Here is a 24,307-nt window from a genome sequence, read left to right as displayed (position 1 = left end):
TTTTTGATGTGGTTTGTTACATACTGATTTGCATTGTTCTGTTAATCTATTACTGTGTAAGAAACCACACCAAAATCATTAGTGGCTTAAAATAACAATCTGTTATTATTTCTCATAGGTCTGTGAGTTGACTGGGATTAGCTGGGTGATTCTCACTTGGGGTTTCACATATAGTTGCAATCTGATTTTGGCTGGGGCTGGAATCATCTTAAAGTTAGACTGAGCTGGGCATTACAAGTTGGCTTCTTCATCTAGCATCTTAGCTGGAATGGCTAGAAGATGTGGAAATTGACTGAAGTTCGCTAGCATTTTTTTCTCTCTCTGTCTCTCGTGCTCTCTGGGCTTCTTCACATCATATAGTCTCAGAACAGTTTCACTTCTTACTAGAAGCTGTTCTTCCTCTAAAGCAAGGCAGATTCCAAAAGAATTTGGCAAAAAGCTGTAGGACTTCTTAGGATATAGCCTCACAATCATGCACAGTCACTTCTATTGATTTCAACTATTCAAAAGTGAGTCAAAAAAAAAAAAGCCAGTCACAGGGCCAGGCCAATTTAAGGATAGGGGACTTCACAGGGCAAGAGGCACAGTTCATTAGCTGGAGGCAAGGGAGTGTACTCCTTTGAAGATTAGATACCACAGGTACTAAAGTTTAGAATACATAGATAAATGTAAACAGTGACTGTATTGATTGGGGGGTGGGGTAGGAGTGAGGTTTTCACCTCTTTTGAGAATATTACAACAATTATATATTTTTTTCTGATATTTTGTACATTTTTAAAGTGGAGGAGACTATGTGTATAATCAGCATTTTCAAAACATGTTCAACAATGAAGAAATTTAAAGCAATAACATATTAGGATGCCAAAAGCTCATGAGATCTATGTAAATTTGGATTATGGTAGAATTCAATAAATGCCCTACAAATGAATTACTCTAAGAAATTAACAAAAATTATAATAATTAAATGCCACAAATATTTTATAAGCTATATAAATAGATGGAAAAAACAATGGTGAATTTGCAAATCAATCAATGCCCAGGGGTTATATTCATTTATATATAGTCATTTTCTTATGTGACTTTTTTACATTCTCCTGTATGTCACACTGTTTCTTAAAGGAAGATTTTCACATATTACCTACTAATAAATGTATTTAGTATAACAGGTTGGAACATGTACTTAGAACTATGCTTTATACTTAATAACATGCTCAAAAATGTGTTTCACTGAACATTTTGTCCTAAAAATTAGAAGGTATTCCATAAAATATTCTGTGCTGAAATAAAATTTGGATATTATAATCCCCCCTTGGAGATTCACACACATATTACCATCTTATCTGAGAAGTCTTGAAAATTTGCTTACCTCAGTGTTTTCTAAGATGATACTTAAATTTCCTCATCTGAAAATAAGGATTTGGAATAGGTGAATTCTAACATTTATCCCAACATTCATTCATTCATTCATTTATTGGGTGTATGGTTCGAGAATTGAACCCAGGTCTCCTGCATGGAAGGTGAGCATTCTACCACAGAACTCTAATGTTTATTAATCTGGAAAAATTTTCTAGAGTGAGACTAATTTTTATTATGTCTAATTTTGTTCCAAATGTTATCTTCCTTTTCTGTGTTTTAAAACTCTTATCATACTAGTATGCAAATGTCTATAATGATTACATACATATTTTGGACTACGAAAAAAGAGAAAGTCCCTACAAAAGTGAGAGGAGGTAAGGAGAATTGACAATTGAGTAGCTTCAAATCTTGTCTACTTATAGTCAGTGACTCTTCTCTAGCGATCTTATAGATATAGTCTAATCACTTTGTTTCATAGATGCGGAATCAAAATCTAGGAAGATGAACTGATTTGTTCAAGTCATACAGCTAATTAACTCAGTTACTTAAGTACTGATTGCCTACTATGTCAAGGTACAAAAGATAGAGCAGTAAAGGAGGCAGAAAATTCCGTCCTTCTTGAGTTTACATTCTAAACAGGGATTGGGGTAGGGTGTGAAGATGGAGTGCTGCCAATAAACTGATTTCTGATGCAATTCATGGATTTCAGCATTAATCAGCTTGATAGACATTTTCCCTAGTTATTTTGTACTAGATTTTGGGTGTATTTTTTAACCCTTAGACAGTTATTAATATTTTATAGAACAATATTTGTTTAGCTTTACCTAGATGTTTACATTTTACTTCATCTTTACTTGCATCTCCTATTATCCTTCAGGAGATCATCTTCCTTCTTGAAGTACATCCTTTATAAGTTCCTTTAACACAAGTCTTTTGGTTGTAAACTCTGTTTATATGGAAGTGGTTTTATTTCACCCTTCTTAAGAACACGGGTAGGTGGGTTCTCAATGAGAGGCTGAAATGAAGTTTGGGGTACAAGATGTTTATTAGGGAACATCTGTGAAGGAAAGGAAGAGGAAGTAGGATTGGGCAGAGGAAGAGGATGAACTGCCACACATATTCTAAAAGCTTCAGCCAAAGCTGTGAAGCCAATACTGGCCTTCAGAATGTTCCTATCCGAACAAAATGGCTAGGCCTATATACCCAGCCTAATCACTGCATGGAGGCTGCCTAGGAAGGGCATGAGCACAGATAAGGCAACTCTCTGTAGCTGGAAGTTGTCTGCTGACCATACTCGCTGCATCTAAGCAACAAATCCTTCTTGGACTTAAATCTCTTTGTCTACCACAATAATTTTGCAAAGGACAAAATTTGGTTGAAAAGGTATTTGCTCTTAGCATTAAAAAGTTATCATTATACTGTCTTCTGGCTCTCATTGTTGTTGTTAAGGATTCTGCTAGCATTATAACTGCTGATCTTTTAGATGATCTGTCCTTTTTGGGAGACTGCTTTAAAGATTTTTGTCTTTAGTTGTTCTACAGTTTCACAGAAGTATGGATTTCTTTTTACTTACTCTGGAAAAAGTATCTAGGTCTTGATCTGAGAGGTTTTTAAGCAGTTCTGGAAAATCTGCAGCCATTATCTCTTTATATAATATTGTCTCTCCTACATTCTCTCAATTCCCTCCTTCTGGGACTCTGATCATACCCCTATTAGACCTTCTCATCTATCCTCCATTTCTCTTGAGATCACTTTCATATTTTCCATCTTCTCAACTCACTGCATTCTAGGTAGCTTTTTTTCATGTATATATACTACTTTACTAAATTTCTCCAATACTTTCTAAAATGCTGTTTTGCATTTCAACAACACATCAACTGCGTGTAATTTCAAAATTTTGATGTTTCTAGAAATTTCATTTAAAAAAATTCTGCTTATTCCTAATAATTTCTTGTGGACTGGTAATCTTTGTGGCTGTATCTATTATTCCTGTAAACATTATGTACTTATCTATTATCCAATTTCAGTATCTGCAGTTCTTAGAAATCTAAGTCTGATGTTATATCCAATGACTCTCAGTAATAATGTGGCTTGTTTTCTCATGTGTTTGGAGACATTGTGTGAGTTATTTTGCTGATCAACCAGTGGGAATCCTGCAGGAAGAAGTTGCATCTGCTTTCTGTCAGGAGGCACAACTAATCCGAAAACATTTTAGGCCCTGACTCTGGTTACCTATACTCATTAAGGGGAGTTCCTGGCCTCCTTCCCAACTTCCCAGTTGACCCAAGGCTCAATTTCCCCCAATAACAATCACACTTAGGTGACTCTTCTCCTCCCATCTACCTGCAGCCCCTGCTTGACCCAGCCTCATAGCCCTGGATCCAACTCATAATTATTCTTGAAGTAGAGAAGTCCTTGGAGAGAGCTCTCCTAAATTATGTAAGACCTACAATGTCTCAAATAATGTGTCCTCTCTAGATTTTACTTGTTCAGATATTGTTGGTACTATCATACATTTTGTCAGAAGAGGAACTTAAATGTATTTTGTTTTCATTTTTCTAGGTTTCTACTTTGAAGAGACTAACTTCCTAGCTCTCTAACAAATTTATAAAATATTAATAAAGTCAGTGAATGTCACAAAATATATAAAATCATTGAAAGAATATTTGTGATGTGCCAAAGGAAATAAGGTAGAAAATTTATTTCATATGATCAGGCTGGTGGGAAGCAAATTTTTTAAGTCAATTAAAACAGAGAATCACAAAATATTATACATTTATTTTAACTTAAAACAATTAACCATCTGATAAAAGGTTAAGAGATCTATACGTTAATGGCTGGTCTGTTAATTAGTATTCCAATGTTTTTCTTCTGCATGGTACAAGCTTATTAATCATCCATGAGTCCCAGTTTCTGTTTTTTTAGAGTAGAGAACTCAAATATTTGTAAAGCAATCTGAGCACAAAATTCAATTTTTACAACCCCCTACCACTCTTTTAGAGCCCACACCAACAATCATCTTGTTTTTTTTAATTCAAGTGAGAGGCTTTTAATAGAGATTTTAGAATTGAAGAGCTCCATGTTGAGGACTTATCACCTAACATGTCAAGGTTCAGAAAGCCTGACTAAAAGAAGCCAAACCAAAAACCAATCCCACTCATCATGAATACACACCTCTTTTCTTCTAGAATTTTACTTTAAACATTGAAAAGAAAAAAAAGTCAAACACTCACTCTACACAGATAAAACCTCTACAAAGGTCAACTGAAGTAATCCAGAGCTAAAAATGAATTGTGCAGATTTTCAGTGTAGTCATCACACAGTCATATAACACAAAGAAAAGTCAATTATATACACACTAGGCAAGCCCTCTAAGAAACGTGCTCCAAGAAGCATTAACCTTGTTTTATGCCATCCTGAAGACTTACATACTTTATTTTTCAGACTTTTTTTTTTTTTTCATGGGCAGGCACTGGGAATCAAACCCAGGTCTCTGGCATGGCAGGTGAGAACTCTGCCTGCTGAGCCACTGTGGCCTGCCGTATTTTTCAGACATTTTTAATAGCGTGTGTTCTCTACCATATGGTAATGCTTTGGTACTATTCATATAGGATCACTTATCCTGAAGCCTTGCTATTTCCCCAAGAGGAGCTTTGATTCTGCTTTAGAAGTTTCATATAAATTAAGATCTTTATCAAATATATAGGTGATACAGAATGTGACCTATACAGTCAAGTTATCTCTATGTATATTTAGTAATTACTTTTTCTGTCAAGGTATTTGTACCAGAAAGCTTAGTCTGTCCAGCTTAATATTCAGTAGTATAAGTCTGAATAATCAGAACCTTGACAAGACCTTAATATTTCAAAATTATTAACAAATACCTCTAGGGGTGAGTCCATATTATTGAAGTAGGACTAATTTACTATCATGAGGAAAAACAAGTGCAGTTAGCCATCTTAAAAAATGCCCAACCACTGCTTCTCAATATAGGAAAAACTAAAACTACATATGGTTTATCATACACCAAATTCCATCTCTGTTTCCTGAAATTTCCCTAATTTCATTCATAAGGGGATTTTAAAAAAAGATTTAAAGAGCACTTTACAGCAGCATTCAGCTTTCCTATGAAATACTCAGCATCTTAAGTATTAAACAGACTTCTCTTTCTCATTTAGTAAGCTAGACACTGGCTTCAGAGTTTATGGAAATGGGGGGAGGGTCACTTTGTTGCTTCGCCAAAAAAAAAAATTTTTTTTTTGTTCTCCTTCTACATAGAGGCTCTGGCCCCTGCTCCTCCGGCTTCTCAGCAGCTGCTTTCTTATTGCTGCAGCAAGGCTTGAACAGGTGTGCATCAATAAGGACTTCCCCCAAACGGCCTTTATAGATAATCCCATAAAATATTTTCTGTCTTATCCAGTATGTGAGATCTAAAAAGGAAATGACCAGTATTCTATTAGAGTCAGAAGCCATCCCAGCATCTGAGCCATCACTTGACTGGTTACTGTAACAAAGAGATTGGGTTGGGAAGGCACTTCAGGTAGTTCTGTGTGCATCAGAATTGTGATGTGTTAAATTCTTTTTGCAGTTTACTGATCTGGTTGCTTCTGATCCTGTTTCCAGACAGAGTTTTCACTTTCTTTGGTTTCAATATAGTCTTTAGACTGGGTCCTGCCCTTGCATTCACCACATGATTCCAGTTTTATTTTGATCTTGCTGGCAGCTTCTTCCATCTTTTCACAAGCAAGACACAGGCATTGCAGATATCTCTTGAGTGAGTCTCATGTAACCCCAAACAGCTCTGGAAGTCCTTTTCACAATGTTTATTGTCAATGAATCGAGAACTGGAGGACTTAGCCCTGCAAATACAGGGCTCTATACTTTGGTATACCTTTGGCTTGTGAAAACCAAGCATCTTTTCTTCTGGGCAATAGTCTTCCAAAAGCAGCTGTTCCACACACAACATCATTCCCAAGGTACAGAGTGCATGCCAGACCAGTCCCCCTCTGGTCACTCCCTCCTCCTCAACTGCCTGTCTAGACAAAAATCATCTTTTTTAAAACTTGCCTTTATCAAGCCTTTCCAAATCAATCAATTTAATTTTCATGAAAATGCTTTCTTTTACAACCCATACTTCATTGTTTTACCTATTATTTAATTTACTTCTGTATTACAATAACAGATACTACTGTCATTAACAAACTTCAGAATAAATATAATTGATCCTCCATTAATACATAAATCTACTGACTGGATGAGAAATATGCTACTATTCCAGAAAATAGCCCAGTAGTCCAAGCACCCAACATGCATTGAACATTAATTTTTTTTGTAGAGGGTCTGGGAAGTGTCTCTAACCTAGCAAGCAGGCTAATCTGAAAAAAAGTTAATACGAATACAATTGGCATCTGTTTATGGGCCTAAATTCTGAAGGCACTCAAATCTCACCTACTAGCTCTACCTCTAACATAATATAAGCCAAGAACAAAATGGAGTCTTTCCCCTACAGCAACAGATGGGCACTTTGTGGAAGGAGGGAAAAAATGGTAATGAGAATTGGATTGGGAGAAATATTCTTCCTAATAATTCTCCTTCTCTTTCCCCCCTTCCATGGGTACTAGGATAAGGGAGAGACCTGGGGGAAAGGAGTCAAGGAGAAGTGTGCTTACAGAGGCTCAGTTTCAGGCCATAGGGAGAAAACATTACTTTTAGACATTAACTCACTTTCTACAGTAACAGTGCAAGTAGTAAGCTTCAACAAGGGCCAAGACCAGAAGCAGATCTAGGACAAAAATTTATGAACCAGGGCATTAGGCCTTTCTCTTGTTAAAAGGGACAAAAGGAACTCCTATGGCCACTCTGACCGCCTCCACACACCCCCCCCCGCCCAATCTTTCAAATAAATAGCACTGTACACAGCTATTCAAGGATTGGGGCATCAGAACTGCAGTCACCTCTTTCCTTAAGACATGGAAAATCAACTGTAATATTCATATAGGAACATATATTTATATGTACAGAACTGTACGTGATGGTACTTTCAAGACATTGTTTTTATTTTTTTCAGTTACCTTCAGGATTGAAGTGCTATATTTATTTTAGGATAAAGTGATAAAACATTTATCTGAGAGGTCATTTAAATGAATATTTGGTCACTTTAACATCTTAGGCCCTCAAGGAAATTTTTCCTACTCAGCTTAAAAATAGGCATATTTTTACTTAGCTATGAAGAATTGACATTGGAAGTGCTAGAAAAATATATTAATAGTTCCAAATAAATCCTTGTATAATTACTATATGAATGTATTTTCAGCTAATAGTATAATTGATATTATATTCCATATGGTGTTTTTTCCCACTAATTTTCTTCAAGTATTTTAAAGGTACAAAAATGAAAGCATAAGAATACATAGTTATTGTATTTCAATCAAGAATTACATGATTTCCATATTTATTTTCTCCTACTTGGCTATGAACTTCTTTAGTTCAAGGGTTGCATTTTATTTACTCTGTTAGTCCCCACCAATTATCAACATGCAGAAATGGTAGATATTTTATAAATGGTCATTGAATTTGTGAATTTTATAAAGAAAAAATAAGGTGTTGTTTATGGGAGAATAGTTTCTAGATCATTTAATATTAGCTCTGAGAGGGATCTTAAAGATTATTCAATCCAATCCTCTAATTTTAGACATGAAGAAATTGTAAATTAAGTAACCAGCCTAAAGATATAACCAGGACTAGAACGTGTCTCTCACACTATTCATACTAGTGCTTTCTGTATAAGAAAGTGGCATAGAATGATACTGTTAATACTATAGGTTTCTGAATCAGACAGTTCAGGTCAACTTTGAATAAACTGTAAAATTATATAAGACAATGTTCCCAATTGTAATACAGAATACAACCTAATTTACTGGGCTATAGTAAAGATGAGATTGTATTATAATTTGCTGAGTATAGGATCTGGCACATAGTATGAACTCAATAACTAGAACCTACTATGATTATTACACTATGCTGCTTCTACTCTACTATTCTCATAAACTACTGAATTATTTCCCTAAATTAGTGTAATGATACCCTCAAAGACTATTGGAGATAAGACTTTTTGGCATGTCTTTATTATAGTAATGTACTAGAATTATAGTTATTTACTTATTACAACAATGTACTGGTACTAGAATTGTAGTGAGTATTTTTGATACCATTGTTCAGTAGAATAAAATGATTCCTTTTGAACTGCCTGGCAAAGGGAAGCACTCTTCTGAGAAAATTATGCTAAATTTGCAAGTTAGATCTGACGTTATGATATTTCTGAATGAAGACTAGATGAACAGCAGATGGGGTACCTTGTGTGGCCAGAAGAATAAACATATTTTTAGTTTGCTTCCTATAAAAATAATTTTCTTTAGACTTCTACAAATTCTCTAATGAGACTTCTACAAATTCTCTAATGAGAATGTGATATACTTAGCTAAGTTGCTTGTACTATGGTAATACATTTCTGATATTGAAACAAAGCTTCTGGTATGAAAATTCCTGGGTATGTGTAGTATTCATAAAACAGAAAAAATAAGTCAATTAGATGGAAGAAAATGATGAAAAAAATGAGGAAAGGGTCACTGTTGTAGTTCGCTAGCTGCCAGAATGCAACACACCAGAGACGGATTGGCTTTTAATAAAAGGGGATTTAATTCATTAGTTCTTCAGAGGAAAGGCAGCTAACTTTTAACTGAGGTTCTCTCTTATGTGGGAAGGCACAGGGTGATCTCTGCTGGCCTTCTCTCCAGGCCTCTGGGTTCCAACAACTTTCTCTGGGGTGATTTCTTTCTGCATCTCCAAAGGCCTGAGTTGAGCTGTGAGTGCTGAGATGAGGAATGCTGAGTTGAGGAATGCTGAGTTGCGGAATGCTGAGTTGCTTAGGCTGTGCTATGTTGAGCTCGCTCATTTAAGCACCAGCCAATTAAATCAAACATCATTCATTGCAGCAGGCATGCCTCTTAGCCGACTGCAGATGTAAAGAGCAACAGATGAGGTTCATTCGCTCACGTCCACAGCAACAGAATTAGGTGCCTTCACCTGGCCAAGTTGACAACTGAATCTAACTACCACAGTCACTTTAGGAAATATATATTCTTTTGAAAATCAATGTTTAAAAAAAAAGGCATGATGATTCTAGTACAAGATACTGGGATAATCTTTTATCAAACCTTAAGAATTTTGAACTTGTAATAACAAAAGTCAACATCTATTGAAACCTTACTTTATGTAAGGTATTGTGGTAAAAAGTTTAAATTTATTATCCCATTTAAGCATCATAACCACCTGTGAGGTAGATATTCTTGTTTTTAACATTTAGCTGCATTTTACATGAGGAAACTGAGGTTCAGGATGGAAAACAAGTCTGGCTGATTTTAAAGCCCACATGTTTTAACCAATACGTTATATTACATTCAAATGCTCTCTAGAGAAATCAACAGTCTTTGAGAATTGTTACTCTTGTCATAAAATGCTTTCTACCTCTTAGAAAGCACTAAATCAATAAAGGGCATTACTGTTAAAGGGGAAAAAGCAAAAGTACCTGGAAAATTACTAATAAACAATATATAAGATGAAAAATTATTCTAGGAAAAAATGTCACTTTTTAAAACTTGAAATAAATATTGCTCTGACTACTCAGTTTATATTTCATAATGTCTAGAATCAGACTTAATAGTACTTTCTCAAGTACTATTTAATACACATTTCAGGAAATGAGTGTTCTTGTCATAAACAGCTGATATAAAGTATTTTAATATCTAGACAGTGCATTTATGTTTTCAGAAAGAACATAGCCTAGATTTTAAAATACTTTATACCAGCACATTGTTTCTTCAAATTAAGGACTTACATACTTGCAATCTGCATTAAATCCAATAAGGTATTTTGAAACAAAGTGACAAACTACTTCAAGACTAATTTTCCAGATTTTCAAAAACTTCAGTAATATGAAAGATGACTGTAAAGCAACCTTACTGCATTTTAAGCAAACATATTCAAATATTATTTTCTCTTTCTAAATCATCTGTGGAGACTACTCCAAAGCTATCATCATTGCTTAAAACATTTAAAAAACTTCTCTTTAGGAATTATCAGTCTGCTAAGTGTTCTATTAGGCATGCTCGATGATATTACCTCAAATAGGAATTTAATATCTCTGATACTCAATTCACAAGTCTGTATAAGTAAAATGTTGAATGAAAATGAATAAAATTCTAATGCTTTAATATTAAAAAAATTATAAAATTGCTTAGAACCAAGTATGGAAAATAGATCAATGACCTAGCTAGTTAATGGTTAAATTGAAAATGACTAAAGTACATTTTAAAAATCAAGAAATATTGAAAATACATGAGTTATGCTTTCAATTCAATGATCTAGAAAAACAAAGTTATTCTAAAGAAAGGAGTAAGAAGGAAATAAAGGTAAGAGTAGAAATAATTGAAATGAAAAAATAATCTTTTAGCAAGATTAATCAAGGTCAAAAAAGAGAATGTGAACACAACACATTAAGAGCAAAAAAGAAAATGGTAACAATTTAAAATTTACTGTCTAAAACAATGTCTTTGCCCTTACCTCAAAGATACCAAGACAGACCTTTTACAGGAAGATGTATCATCACTTTCAAGAACAGATGGCCCTTATTTAGTGTAAAAACTGTTTCAGGGACTAGAGAAAAGAAAAGAATGTTCCCTAACTCGCTTTTTTTTTTTTCAAATTAAGAAATATTTATTGATTGTTACTCGGTTTGATGAATTTCTCTAGGTGTATCATATCTTATATTAGATTGTAATACACAATTAGCAGCCCTTCTTTGTGATTTCCAGAAGATGTTCCCTTTATCTTCTTGTTGCCTGCTATTGTCTCCAATGTGCAATTTGTTTTTGGATTGAAATTTTTATCATAATAAAGAGATTTATTGATGCCATCTTGAAAAATACTTCTATTAAATAGAGACAAGAGTTATCATGTTTTAAATGAGGGGGACCAAAGATATTGACTCAGACATTGGGTTCAAAGACTTTTTCCAAAGAAAGTCTCCAAAGACTTATAATCAAGTTCATGTTCCTACATGAATTACTTATATCAGATATAAAAAATTAACTGCCATTATAAATGCAAATTCAGTTTTCAGGCGGTGAGATGCAAAGGGATTTTAAGAATAGCTGAAAACTGAAAGTCAGAGAAATTACATTTTTAAGGATATTACGCTTTCTGGAAACTTCAAATGGCTACAAGACTTGGTTGATTTTAATAATATACATAATTTTATAGCAATGCTTTGATAACTTTATTATTGTCCAAAAGTATCTTTCATCATGTAATCTATAAATCATCTTAGTTCAATGGAAGACTTTGTGTTCTCCATTCAGTTACAAGACTCTCTTAATACTTTCTCAAACTCTTATCCCTTATTTTCTCAAGAGATTTTTACTAAATTTCCTAGAAATATTTATACCTTTTTACAATAAGTAAAAAAACAATTAAATGTTTTTTATTTGATAAACAATTAACAGAATTTCGACTCTATGGTTTTTTCCCTCTCTCTTTGAATGTCAGCATTTGAATGCCACCTATGAGCAAGCCTCGTCTTTTACATCCAATGTCCTTTTGGCCTTCTTTGACCTAGTTTTCTTTTTTTCTCTTTAGTTAAATTTATTCCTAGGTATTTTATTCTTTTAGTTGCAATTGTAAATGGGATTCGTTTCTTGATTTCCCCCTCAGCTTGTTCATTACTAGTGTATAGAAATGCTACAGATTTTTGAATGTTGATCTTGTAACCTGCTACTTTGCTGTACTCATTTATTAGCTCTAGTAGTTTTGTTGTGGATTTTTCCGGGTTTTCGAAGTATAGTATCATATCATCTGCAAATAGTGATAGTTTTACTTCTTCCTTTCCAGTTTTGATGCCTTGTATTTCTTTTTCTTGTCTAATTGCTCTGGCTAGAACCTCCAACACGATGTTGAATAATAGTGGTGATAATGGACATCCTTGTCTTGTTCCTGATCTTAGGGGGAAAGTTTTCAATTTTTCCCCATTGAGGATGATATTAGCTGTGGGTTTTTCATCTATTCCCTCTATCATTTTAAGGAAGTTCCCTTGTATTCCTATCTTTTGAAGTGTTTTCAACAGGAAAGGATGTTGAATCTTGTCAAATGCCTTCTCTGCATCAATTGAGATGATCATGTGATTTTTCTGCTTTGATTTGTTGATATGGTGTATTACATTAATTGATTTTCTTATGTTGAACCATCCTTGCATACCTGGGATGAATCCTACTTGGTCATGATGTATAATTCTTTTAATGTGTTGTTGGATTCGATTTGCTAGAATTTTGTTGAGGATTTTTGCATCTATATTCATCAGAGAGATTGGCCTGTAGTTTTCTTTTTTTGTAATATCTTTGCCTGGTTTTGGTATGAGGGTGATGTTGGCTTCATAGAATGAATTAGGTAGCTTTCCCTCCGCTTCGATTTTTTTGAAGAGTTTGAGCAGGATTGGTACTAATTCTTTCTGGAATGTTTGATAAAATTCACATGTGAAGCCGTCTGGTCCTGGACTTTTCTTTTTAGGAAGCTTTTGAATGACTGATTCAATTTCTTTACTTGTGATTGGTTTGTTGAGGTCATCTATGTCTTCTTGAGTCAAAGTTGGTTGTTCATGTCTTTCCAGGAACCCGTCCATTTCATCTAAATTGTTGTATTTTTTAGCGTAAAGTTGTTCATAGTATCCTGTTATTACCTCCTTTATCTCTGTGAGGTCAGTGGTTATGTCTCCTCTTCCATTTCTGATCTTATTTATTTGCATCCTCTCTCTTTTTTTTGTCAATCTTGCTAAGGGCGCATCAATCTTATTGATTTTCTCATAGAACCAACTTCTGGTCTTATTGATTTTCTCTATTGTTTTCATGTTTTCAATTTCATTTATTTCTGCTCTAATCTTTGTTATTTCTTTCCTTTTGCTTGCTTTGGGGTTAGTTTGCTGTTCTTTCTCCAGTTCTTCCAAGTGGACAGTTAATTCCTGCATTTTTGCCTTTTCTTCTTTTCTGATATAGGCATTTAGGGCAATAAATTTCCCTCTTAGCACTGCCTTTGCTGTGTCCCATAGGTTTTGATATGTTGTGTTTTCGTTTTCATTCGCCTCGAGGTATTTACTGATTTCTCTTGCAATTTCTTCCTTGACCCACTGGTTGTTTAAGAGTGTGTTGTTGAGCCTCCATGTATTTGTGAATTTTCTGGCACTCTGCCTATTACTGATCCCAACTTCATTCCTTTATGATCTGAGAAAGTGTTGTGTATGATTTCAATCTTTTTAAATTTGTTGAGACTTGCTTTGTGACCCAGCATACGGTCTATCTTTGAGAATGATCCATGAGTACTTGAGAAAAAGGTGTATCCTGCTGTTGTGGGATGTAATGTCCTATAAATGTCTGTTAAGTCTAGCTCATTTATAGTAATATTCAGATTCTCTATTTCTTTATTGATCCTCTGTCTAGATGTTCTGTCCATTGATGAGAGTGGTGAATTGAAGTCTCCAACTATTATGGTATATGTGCCTATTTCCCTTTTCAGTGTTTGCAGTGTATTCCTCACGTATTTTGGGGCATTCTGGTTTGGTGCGTAAATATTTATGATTGTTATGTCTTCTTGTTGAATTGTTCCTTTTATTAGTATATAGTGTCCTTCTTTGTCTCTTTTAACTGTTTTACATTTGAGGTCTAATTTGTTGGATATTAGTATAGCTACTCCTGCCCTTTTCTGGTTGTTATTTGCATGAAATATCTTTTCCCAACCTTTCACTTTCAACCTATGTTTATCTTTGGGTCTAAGATGTGTTTCCTGTAGACAGCATATAGAAGGATCCTGCTTTTTAATCCATTCTGCCACTCTATGTCTTTTGATTGGGGAATTCAGTCCATTAACATTTAGAGTTATTACTGTTTGGATAATATTTTCCTCTACCATTTTGCCTTTTGTATTATATATATCATATCTGACTTTCCTTCTTTCTACACTCTTCTCCATACCTCTCTCTTCTGTCTTTTCGTATCTGACTCTAGTGCTCCCTTTAGTATTTCTTGCAGAGCTGGTCTCTTGGTCACAAATTCTCTCAGTGACTTTTTGTCTGAGAATGTTTTAATTTCTCACTCATTTTTGAAGGCCAATTTTGCTGGATATAGAAGTCTTGGTTGGCAGTTTTTCTCTTTTAGTAATTTAAATATGTCATCCACTGTCTTCTAGCTTCCATTGTTTCTGCTGAGAAATCTACACATAGTCTTATTGGGTTTCCCTTGTATGTGATGGATTGTTTTTCTCTTGCTGCTTTCAAGATCCTCTCTTTCTCTTTGACCTCTGACATTCTAACTAGTAAGTGTCTTGGAGAACGCCTATTTGGGTCTATTCTCTTTGGGGTGTGCTGCACTTCTTGGATCTGTAATTTTAGGTCTTTCATAAGAGTTGGGAAATTTTCAGTGATAATTTCTTCCATTAGTTTTTCTCCTCCTTCTCCCTTCTCTTCTCCTTCTGGGACACCCACAACATGTATATTTGTGCACTTCATATTGTCATTCAGTTCCCTGATGCCCTGCTCAAATTTTTCCATTCTTTTCCCTATAGTTTCTGTTTCTTTTTGGAATTCAGATGTTCCATCCTCCAGTTCACTAATTCTAGCTTCTGTCTCTTTAAATCTACCATTGTAGGTATCCATTATTTTTTCCAGCTTTTCTACTTTGTCCTTCACTCCTATAAGTTCTGTGATTTGTTTTTTCAGTTTTTCTATTTCTTCTTTTTGTTCAGCCCATGTCTTCTTCATGTCCTCCCTCAATTTATCGATTTGGGTTTTGAAGAGGTTTTCCATTTCTGTTCGTATATTCAGCATTAGTTGTCTCAGCTCCTGTATCTCATTTGAACTATTGGTTTGTTCCTTTGACTGGGCCATATTTTCAATTTTCTGAGCGTGATCTGTTATCCTCTGCTGGCGTCTGGGCATTTAATCAGATTTCCCTGGGTGTAAGACCCCGCTGGTTGAAAGATTTTTCTGTGAAATCTCTGGGCTCTGTTTTTCTTATCCTGCCCAGTAGATGGTGCTCGTGGCGCTCATCTGTCTGTGGGTCCCACCAGTAAAAGATGCTGTGGCTCCTTTAACTGGAAAACTCTCGCTGTAGCAAGGGGTCGCCAGCCGAAGCGGCTTGGGGGAGTGCCAATCCGAATCTCCCAGCCAGCCCGGGGATCCACGTGTGGGGAGGGTCGCCGGCCTCCGCGGCTTGGGGGAACGCCTGTCCAAATCTTCCAGCCGGCCCGGGGCGCCAAGCGTGGCGGGGGGGGCTCCAGCTGCCGCGTCTTGGGGAAGTGTCTATCCACCGTTCCCAGCCGGACCGGGAAACCACGTGTTTGGAAGGGACCCTGGTCACCGTTCTCCGCGGCTTGGGGATCTCTGATCCAATTCTCCCAGCTGGTCCGGGGGGCCATGCGTGGGGGGTGGCGCCAGCCACTGCAGCTTGAGGGGCCCGCCTGTCCAATTCTCCTAGCCGGCCTGGGAAGGAGGGAGGGAGGGACTCCGGCCGCCTGCCGTCCCGGCCCGGGGAAGCCCGTGCCCCTCCGCGATCTCACCGGAGCGGGTTCTCCCAGCCAGTCAGCCATTCCAGAATGGGGTACGCTGTCTTCTTGGTCTCTGTCGTGGCTCCGGGAGCTGTTCTGAATCATTTCTACTTCTCTAGTAGCTGTTCTGGAGGAGGAACTAAGACCCGCGTGTCTTACTAAGCCGCCATCTTCTCCAGAAGTCCCCGCGACCTCCCTAACCCACTTTGTGAAGCTATTATAACTTTGTTATCCAAACTGAACAAGGATAATACAAGAAAAGAAAAAAATCACAAACTCCCATATGAGTATAAATATAAAAATCTTAAATATTAGCAAATCAAATTCAGCAAGGTTTAAGAATAATAACACAATATAACTACATAGAGTTCACCCAAAGGAATGTAACAATGGTTCAAACATCAAAATATATATTAATCTATTTATAGTAATAAGTTCAAAGGGAAAAAACACATAATTATCTTAGTAGATGCATAGAAAGGATTCTGTCAGATTTAAAACTCAAAATGTAAAGAAATATCTAATAAATGATAGGCACTGTCTTCTTTAACTGGATAAAAAAATATATATTTTAAAATATATAACAAGCATTACACTTAACAGTGAAACTTTGGGAACATTTCATTTAAAGTAGGAACAAAACAACTATGACTGCATATGCTAGATTTTAAGTCATGGTAAATACAATAAAACAAAATTATAAATTAAAAATAAGAATTGGAAAGCAAGCAAGAGACACAATTGTCCTCATTTTCAGACAATAATATTTCTACAAAGAATATCTAAGAGACTCTATACACAATTTTAGAACTAATAAAAGAGTACAGCAGGACTATTCAATATAAGATTCATATACAAAACCAGTCAATGGCATTCTTATACACCAGCAACAAGCAATTACAAAATGTAATAGAAGGGTGCGCCAAGGTGGCTCAGCAGGTAAGAATGCTTGCCTGCCAAGCCCGAGGACCTGGGTTCAATTCCCAGTGCCTGCCCATGTAAAAAAAAAAAAAGTAATAGAGAAAAGAACATATTCAAAATGCAACAAAAAACCATAAGTTACCTAGGAAAAAATGAATGAATAAATACATAAACAAAAAGATATTCAAGTTCAGTATTTCAAAAAAGGAAAATTTCCCCAGATTTATTTATAAATTGAAAGCAATTTCAATCAAAATCTTAACAGTGTTTTTGATGGAAAATTTATTTAAAATTCATATAGAAGAGACAAAAGCAAAAATAACCAAAATAATTTTAAAGAAAAAAAACAAGGTGGGCAAAGTGTGGAACTGACATAATGTTAAGTAAATGGACCAATGGAACAGAAGAGAGAGGCTAGACATGGAATTAAGTAAGACAAAAGCTGCATTACAACTGAGGTAGCCAAGACAATAAATGATGTAGAAAAGCACAATGCTCATACACATGGGAAAATAAATTTATGTTCTGCATGAAAACAACAAAAGTAAATTCCAAGGAATTAGACATAGGAATTTTTTTTAAAAAAAGGTAAATTTAAAAAATTGTTAGATAAAATATACCAAAACATTTTTTGAATTTAGAGATAGAGGATTTCCTAGAACACAAAAGACGATGTAAAAAAACAGCACAAAGTGAAAAGACATGGCACAGACCAGAAGAAGGTAAATGCAATGAAATCAACTGACAAAGAATTAATACCAAGAATATTTAAAAGAATCCGTTAAAAAACAAAACCTAACAGAGCAATGCACAAAGGCAAAAAATAGGCAAATCACAGAAGAGAAAACCTAAATGGCTAATATACATACGAAAACATGCTCAACCTTACTAGTTTAAAGGGGATGTTACTACAGCATTGAAAGACCATTTCAAAGGTTGGCAAAAACTTAAAAGACTGAAAACACCTAGATGGGGGAGAAATAGGAAACTCATACTCTGGTAAGAAAGTAAACTAAAATAACCATTGTGTTTAAGATTTTTATATAGTATATATTTTAAGGCAATAATTCTACATTTTGGTATATATCTAATGAGAACATGGAACATTATTCAGGATAGACCATATGTTTGGTCGCAAAACAAGTCTCAATAAATTAAAAAATATTGAAATCATATAATGTATACTCTCCAGTCACAACGGAATGAAGTGAGATTCACTAACAGAGGGAGAAATGGAAAATTCACAAATATGTAGAAAATAAGCAATGCACTCAAATAACTAATGGGCCAAAGAAGAAACCACAAAGGAATTTAGGAAATATCTTGATGTGAATTAAATGAAAACACAACATATCAAAATGATTGGGATGCAGCAAAGGCAGTGCTGAGAGGGAAATTAACAGCTCTAAATGCTTACACTGAAAAAGATCTCAAATTAGACACCTAATCGCAATACTGGAGGATCTAGAAAAAGAAGAAAAAAACTAAACCCAAAGCAAGTAGAAGGAAGGTAATAACAACAATTAGAATGGAGATAAATGATAGAGGATGTTTAGAGTCATATACGTCACCAGAAGGAAAACTAGAGATTAAAGCACAGGACTGTATAATTATAGTAAGTCTTGTGGCAGACGATGACTGTGACCAGCAGCACAAGTATAAAAAATTTCTTCCACAAACTGAACAAATATACAAAACCATTACAAGGAGTCAATAATAAAGTAGTATATGACACAAAACATACCTACTGTTAACTATGGACCATAGTTAATAGTAATATTTTAATATTCTTCCATTAATAGTAAAAAATGTACCACACCAATGCTAGGGATCAATGGTAGGTGGTTCATGAAATAGTATAGGATATGTGGGTTTTCTCTTTTTTATTTTTAAGTAATGAAAAAGTTCTAAAAATGATTTGTGGTGATGAATGCATAATTATGTGATGATATTGCAAACCATTGATTGTATACTTTGGATGGATTGTAGATGTATGAATATATCTCAATTGAATTGCATTGAAATAAAAAAAAACAACAGAGAGAATCAACAATACCAGAAGTTGGTTCCTGGAGAAGATCAATAATATCAACAAACCATTAGCTATACTGGATGAAATAAAAAAGAGAGAGGACACAAATAACTGAAATCAGAAAAGAACAAGGGGACACTACTACTAATAATAATAAAAAATCCACAGAATAAAATGGATTTTAAGAGGAAACTCTGAACAGTACACCAACAAATTAGATAACCTACATGAAATGGACAAATTCATAGAATCACACAAACTATCTGCAATGACTCAAGAAGAATGAGAAGATCTCAGTAAAGCAATAAATACTAAAGAGATTGAATCAGTAATCAAAAGCCTCACAGCAAAGAAAAGTGCAGGACCAGAAAGCTTCACAGATGAATTTTACCAAACTGTCCAAGAAGAATCAACATGTATCTGGTTCAAATTCTCCCCAAAAAACTGCACAGGAGGGAAGACCCCCTAGTCATTCTATGAGACCAATACCACCCTCATACAAAAGCCAGACAAAGATACTACAAGGAAAGAAAACTACAGACCAATATTCCTTATGAATATAGATACAAAAACCCTCAAGAAAATACTAGCAAACAGAATCCAATAGTACATCAAAAGAATTATACAGCATGATCAAGTGGGATTTATCCCAGGCATGCAAAAGTGGTACAACACAAAATAAATAAATATAAAACACCACATTAACAGAACAAAGGAAAACACTGATCATCTCAATTAATGGAGAAAAGGCATTGGACAAAATTCCACATGACTTCTTGAAAAAAACACGTAGAAAACAAAGAATAGACGGAAACGTGCTCAACATGATACCAGCACCTACAAAAAACCCTCAGCTAACATCAAACTCAATGGTGAAAGACTTAAAGCTTTCTCTCTAAGATCAGGAACAAGACAAGGACGCCCACCATCAACACTGTTGGTTATTCAGCAATATACTGGGATTTCTAGCTAGCGCAATTAGGTAAGAAGAAGAAGAAAAAAGGGCATCCAAATTGGAAAGGAAGTAGCAAAAAAATTCCCTATTTGAAAATGACATGACTCAATATACAGAAAATCCTGAATAACCCACAAAAAAAAGCCATTGGAATTAATGAACATACTTGGCAAAGTGGCAGGTACACAACATGGAGAAACAGTATTTCTATACTCTAGTAATGAACAATCTGAAGAAGAAAATCAAGAACAAATTCCATTTACAATAGCAACTAAAAGAATTAAATTATCTAGGAGAAAATTTAACCAAGGATGTAAAGGACTTATACATAAGTTTTCTTACATAGAAAAGTACAAAAAATTGCTAAATCAAAGAAGACCTAAATAAATAGATGGATAGGCTGTGTTCATGGACTGGAGGATTAAATTTTCTTAAGATGTCAATTCTAAAAGTGATTTACAGATTCAATGCAATCCCAATAAAAATTTCAGCAGCTTTCTTTGCAGAAATAAAATAGCCAATCATCAAATTCATCTGGAAGGGTAAGGGAACTTGAACAACTAACGCCATCTTGAAAAAGAAGAATGAAGTTGAAATACTCATACTTCCTGATCTTGACACATATTACATACTATAGCAATGCAGATATTTGTTAAGAACCTTCTACTTGATATTTTGAAAACATTCACAGTTTTGAAACCTGATCAAATGGTATTTAAGTTATGTTTAATACTTGGAATTTAAGAATTTTGCTATCTGAATATGTAGATTTTTTCCTTGTTGCCTTAATTTTAAATTGGTTTATGAAACTTACTGTGCAAACACAGGCTTTACAATGATTATATGGATATTTTATTTAAATATGTCTATGGTTAAGCTAACTAAGATATCCATTGTTGGTGGTTCTAGGTATATTGTTTGTTTTCTTTAATTAAAAAAATGGTTAAAAGAACCATATTACAAAGTCACAGTAATCAAAACAGCATAGCACCGGCACAAGGACAGACATATAGACCAATGCAATCAAATTGGAGGTCAGAAATCAACCCTCACATTTATGGACAAGTGATTTTTGTCAGTGGTGCCAAGTCCACTCACTGGGGAAACAGTCTCTTCAACAAATGGTGCTGGGAAAACTGGCTGTCCATATGCAAATGAATGAAGGAAGAGCCCTATTTCACATAATACACAAAAATGAACTCAAATGGATCAAAGACTAATTAAGAGGCAGAACTATAAACTCCTAGAGGAAAGCACAGAGAACCATCTTTAGGAACTTGTTTTAGGCAATAGTTTCTTAGACTTTAGAGCCAAAGCACAAGCAACAGAAGAAAAACCTAGGTAAATGTGATCATCAATATAAAAATGATTTGCACATCAAAGGACTTTATCATGAAAGGAAAAAGACAACCTACAAAATCAGAATACAGGGTAAAGGATGATATTGTCTGTATTTTAGAACTTCACCTACTGTATGAGATCAAAGTGAGAGAGGTTTATTTTGTCCAAAACCTAAATTTTCTGTAGCACAAAATCTAACTTAACCTGTCTGGCCAGTTCAATTAAACAACCTAAACACATAGAGCCTAGAATTGCGAATGAGGTCTTGCAATTCTGTATAGCTTAATGTAATACCCAGATATATTCCAGAGCATATTGGACAGACAATTAAAAAGTATTAGCAAAGTCCCTTGAGGGACTGGAGGAACAATGTGAAACTATTAAAATGTCTCACCTGGGAAGTCCCTGATACTGTCTCAAACATTAGGGACTTCCAAGTTAATAGGCCAAGCCCTTGATCTTGAGGCTTGCTTATTTCTGTAATAGAGAAGCTAAGCCTACCTAAAATTATGCCAAAGAGTTACTTCCAGAGAACCTCTTTTGTTGCTCAGATGTGGCCTCTCTCTCTCTCTAAGTTTAACTCTGCAAGGAAAATCATTACCTTCCTCCCTACATGGGACATGATATACAGGGATGTAAGTCTCCCTGGCAATGTGGGACATGACTCCCAGGAATGAGGCTGGCCCACTGTCAATGGGATTGACAATGCCTACCTGATCAAAAGAGGGAAAATAAATTTAAGAAAATATGGTATTAATGGTGAAGAGATTTCAAATAGAGTCAAGAGGTTATTCTGGAGGCTACTTTTACGCAAGCTTCAGCTAGATATTGCTAATTGTCATGGTATGCCAAGCCCCAACCAACAATATTCCTGTAAACCCTAAAGAACACCCAGGACGCTATCTAAAACTCTACAAAAGTTTCAGTCACTAAGTTTATTTTTCAGAATACTAAAACCTTCAGATGGTTCCTTGGCCACCTAAACCTGGAAACCTACAGTTATCAGTTGTCTCTAAGAGTATCAACCAGTTGCATCCCATTACCCCACAATATTGACACCCCTTTTCAATAAGAAGAAGTGGGAATTTCACTGCCCAAATATCCCTAAAGATTGGAAGACGGTACAAAGGAGAAGGAGAGTTTTAACAAAGGATTTAACAAATGAGTATGACTACTGAATCATTATATTGATATTTCTTTTTAGTCTCCAATGTCTTAGAGCAGCTGGAGGGAAATACCTGAAATTGTGGAACTGTATCCCATACAAAACTTTGAAATTTGTTCTATAATTACCTGCTAAAATGTACTTTGAAACTTACTGCCTTTTTGTATATATATATATTTCATTAAAAAAAGACAACCTACAGAATGGGAGAAAATATTTGGAGACTATATATCAGATAAGAGTTTTATATCCAGTATATATAAAGAAATATTACAACTCAACAAAAAAGAAGACAACTCAATTACAAAGATGGGCAAAAAGACTTGAATAGATATTTCTCCAAAGGGGATGTACAAATGGTTAAAAAGCACATGAAAAGATGCTCAACATCACTAGCTATTAGGGAAATGCTAGTCAAAACCACAATGAGATACTATTTACACCCAACAGAATGGGTACTATTTTAAAAATGGAAAGTTACAAGTGTTTGAAGAGGAGATGGAGAAATTTCCCCCTTTAACCATTTACAAATATATAATTCAGTGGCATTAATTACACTCATAATGTTGTACTGCCATCACCACCATCCATTACCAAAACTTTTCCACCAACCCAAACAGAAACTACAATTTAAGCATTAACTCCCAATTCCCTATCCCTGCTCTGCCCTTTAGTAACCTAAACTTTAGTTTCTGACTCTACGAATTTGTTTATTCTAATTATTTCATGTCAATGAAATCATAAGATATTTGTTCTTATATATCTGCTTTATTTCACTCAGTGATGTCTTCAGGGTTGGTCCATGTTGTCTCATGTATCAGAACGTCCTTTTTATGGCTGAACAATATTCAGTTATATGTACATACCACATTTTATTTATCCATTCATCAATTGATGACACTTGAACTGCTTCCACCTTTCAGCAGTTGTGAATAATGCTGCTGAGAACATCAGTGTGAAAATATCTGTTTGAGTTCCTGTTATCAATTCTTTGGAGTATATACCATATGACTGCTGGGTCATATGATAATTCTGTATTTATTCCAAGGAACTGCCAAAATGTCTTCCACAGTGTCCACACCATTTTATGTTCAACCAACAATGAATGAATATTGTACAGCATAGTACTGTATCAGATAGTGAACCCTAAAATCACCAGAGCTATATGTATTAACATAAATATATCTCAGAAACAAAACATTGAGTTTAAAAATCAAGTTTCAGAAAGAGACATATAGTATGACATCATTTATATGCTATTTTAAAACATGGAAAACAATTTAAAAATTTTTATGACCATACACATATTGGTAATTGCATATACTCTGATAGGTATGAAAAACTCCAAAGTCAGGATGATCACTACCTTTGGGTTAGGAATGAGAGTAACTGGATTGGGGAAGGGTGCAACAGAGAGTATCAGCTAAATCTGTATAAGATTCATTTCTTTAAAAATCTGAAGCAAACATGGCATTTGTTAAAGCTTGGTGCTGGATGGGGAAAATTAACAATAAAAGTTGAAGTGGGGCTAATTGAGAGAGACAATGATTTCTTAGGGTTGCAGGAAATAGTTTGTTGGGGGACAGCTCTTCCCCAGAAAAGGTTGGGGGTGGGGGGTGGTAAAGCCAGGTACTGACTGCAGTTTTTGATTCAGATTGTGGCTTTTGATTCAGATTGCAAGATTCCTGTTCCAAGAACAGCTACAATCTTAATTTGCACATGACAAAAGGTAGCCTACAACCTTTTTCAACCCCGCCCATCAGGGGCACAAGTGAGGCTGACTGAGAGAGACAGTGACTTCTTGGGGGTGTCAGTAACAGCTGGCTGAAGGGCAGTGCATCCCCAAGAAAAAGATGGGAAGCACGGCCTACTGCAGTTTGTGGCTATTGATTAGAGA

The 24,307-nt window shown here is 35.2% G+C and overlaps 1 protein-coding gene and 1 pseudogene across 7 annotated transcripts in view; both read right to left on the bottom strand.

Annotated features, from left to right (window-relative positions):
* FZD3 (frizzled class receptor 3) overlaps positions 1–24,307 on the bottom strand; it is a 110,556-nt gene that overhangs the window by 20,149 nt on the left and 66,100 nt on the right. The window lies entirely within an intron of this gene.
* Positions 5,475–6,553, bottom strand: LOC143677203 (SIN3-HDAC complex-associated factor pseudogene; annotated as a pseudogene).

This window comes from Tamandua tetradactyla, chromosome 3, assembly GCF_023851605.1.
Source record: "Tamandua tetradactyla isolate mTamTet1 chromosome 3, mTamTet1.pri, whole genome shotgun sequence".
Taxonomy (NCBI): Eukaryota; Metazoa; Chordata; class Mammalia; order Pilosa; family Myrmecophagidae; genus Tamandua; species Tamandua tetradactyla.
The sequence above is the reverse complement of the archived record's forward strand: the minus strand, read 5'-3'. Positions and strand labels throughout refer to the sequence as shown.